General features: G+C 43.9%; 1 pseudogene; it reads left to right on the top strand.

The window, feature by feature from the left end:
• The first annotated feature begins 1,014 nt into the window (after positions 1 to 1,014).
• Positions 1,015 to 1,676, top strand: Ntmt1-ps1 (N-terminal Xaa-Pro-Lys N-methyltransferase 1, pseudogene 1; annotated as a pseudogene).
• Positions 1,677 to 2,557: the final 881 nt, after the last annotated feature.

The following is a 2,557-nucleotide window of genomic DNA, read 5'->3' as shown; positions in this document are numbered from 1 at the left end:
GATAGACCATTGATGCAACATGTGCAGCCTTGTATTTTAAAGACAGGCTCTCATTAGAATAGGCTTCCCTAGAACATACTATACAGCCAAAGATGATCTAGAGCTTCAGATCCTCCTGCTTGCTTTTCCTCGATGGAGATGCCTTCCTCAGTGGTTCTCTTCCTAATGCTGCCGTCCTTTTAATGCAAATTCCCCATATTGTGAGCTCAGTACCACCATTGCCATAAAATTATTTTATTGCTACTTCATAACTGTATTTTTACCAATGTTATGAATTGTAATGCAAATATCTGATACACAGGAGAGCTGATATGTGATCCTCCAAAGGTGTCGTGACCCACAGTTGGGAAGCACTGTCTTAAGTGCCTGAATTACAAGGACGTACCACCATGCTTAGCTTTATGAAATTCTGGGACTACAATATAGGGCTTCCTTGCATTCTAGGTAAGCATTCATCCAACTGAGCTGCAACCCAAGACTGACTTCTAAAAAGTCAAACATCTCATGAAAAGCTATTACCTGTGGGTTTTGAGATCAAACTTGAGTATTAGTACGTTATTTTAAAGATATCTGGTCTTCCGCTAAATCGTCATAGCTGATAGTTCAATGAATGGAGAAGTGTGAAAAATAGAAACCTTCCTAAGTACAGGGGGAAGATTGCCATGGGGCAACCAAAAGATTTGAAGTTAGCTTGATTCAATGTTACCAGAAACCTTTAAAATGAGAAAGACAGTAGGCTGGAAAGAGGTATATTCCTTCCTTTAAAATGAACCCCTTCCTTCTCCAAGATTAGGACTGAGAGGCAGGTTAAAATGTCACATTTCTATATTTCCAAATGCAGTCTGTGATAGTTAGGCTTAGGATCACATTGTAGATATTTAAGAGTATCCATACTGCAAGACCATAAACAAATGATCATTAGCATTTAGAATTGGACCTGGAGAGGACTGAGTTACCTGTGGGGAGGGACAATCTCGATGAGGAAATGGGAGCAGAGCTGTGGCTGATGACGTCATGACAAGTAAGGTGATTGAAGAGAGGAAACTGTATTATCCAAAGATCAAGACCCAGTGGGAAGTAGATCCCACCCACGCTGGGCCACATTCTTGTAGGTTATGCCACATCTCCAACATCAGAACTCAATAGCTCCCGGATGTTTCTTCAAAGATTTTTAATGGAAGAACTGAACAAGACAGGGAAGTCCTGTGCTTTGGGCTGTGGTGCTGGCATTGGAAGGATCATCAAGCACCTGCTTCTGCTGCTCTTCAGGGTGGTGAACATGGTGGACATGACAGAGGACTTTCTGGCCTAGACCAAGACCTATCTGGAGGAAGAGGGTAAGAAGATGAGGAACTACTTTTGCAGTGGGCTGCAGGACTTTAGTCCAGAGCCTAACTCCTATGACATGATCTAGATGATAGGCCACCTCATGGATCAGCACCTGGCTGAGTTTCTCCGCCATGAAAGCAGGGTCTGCACCCCAATGGCAACATTGCCATTAAAGACAACATGGCCCAGAAGGGTGTGATCTTGGACGATCTGGGCAGCAGTGTGCGCTGTGACCTGGAGGTAATCCTCTGGATCACCTGAAGGGTGGAGCTTAGCCTCCTAGCTGAGAACTCCAGGAGAACCTGCCAGATGAGATCTACCATGTCCACAGCTTCACCCTGAGATGAGGTCAGTGGTAGATCTGGGAGCCCCAGCAGCTGGCAGGCAACTCCCCACAAGGCAAACGGGAAGCTGAGTTGCTGCCCCAGAACTAGCTGCCTAAGGGGAGAGAAAGACTCTTCATTTGGTTGTCAAGGACCTGAAGTGTTTGGACGGCTGTTCACCAGGGCAGCCAGGCAAGACACACATGGTATTGGAATGGTCAAAGTCCCAAATCCTCTTTGGTGATAGGCCACAGCAGTCTGCAGCAAGGGGAAGTTTGCTCACTTCTTCAGCTCTTGGGAGTTCCTTCTTGACTGGTACATGCAATTAATAAAGGGGTGAACTCTGTTCTCAAAAAAAAAGGAATTTAGAATTGATGCTTACTAGATACATCTTTGAGTTACAATCTTCCATGCGTACTCGTTTCTACACCTTCTTCACTGTCTTTTAGAAAGAAATAAAGCTAGGTGCTCACTGGGACCATGTTCCAAAGTATGTTTTATTTATGACAGAACTGGCATTTTTCTATGTCAATGAATGTTCAGTTGTATAAGTATTTGTAATACATCTTTTGGCAGGATGGGTTGTAATTTGGCATGAGTTCCCAGGAGACTGCCCATTGTCCCCAAATACTTGTAACCGGGTAGATGAGTTTTTGACATTCAGCAGTATCCACCCACAGGTATAATAAGCACAATGAGAAACACATAAGTCAGAGACAGATTTATATAAACACAGCCCACAAATACGAGATCATGGAAACAGGACCAGAACAAACTAAGCCAAGGACGGTACTGAGGAAGATGGTTATCTTTGGGGGGTGAAAGTATGGACACTCTTTCAATTTGTGGCTTTTCTTACCTGTGTGGAGTATTACTTCAAAACCTCGTGTTGCCATGTGGTAGCA

Source organism: Rattus norvegicus, chromosome 17 (assembly GCF_021556685.1).
Source record: "Rattus norvegicus strain SHRSP/BbbUtx chromosome 17, alternate assembly SHRSP_T2T, whole genome shotgun sequence".
NCBI lineage: Eukaryota > Metazoa > Chordata > Mammalia > Rodentia > Muridae > Rattus > Rattus norvegicus.
This window is presented reverse-complemented; position numbering and strand designations above follow the sequence as displayed.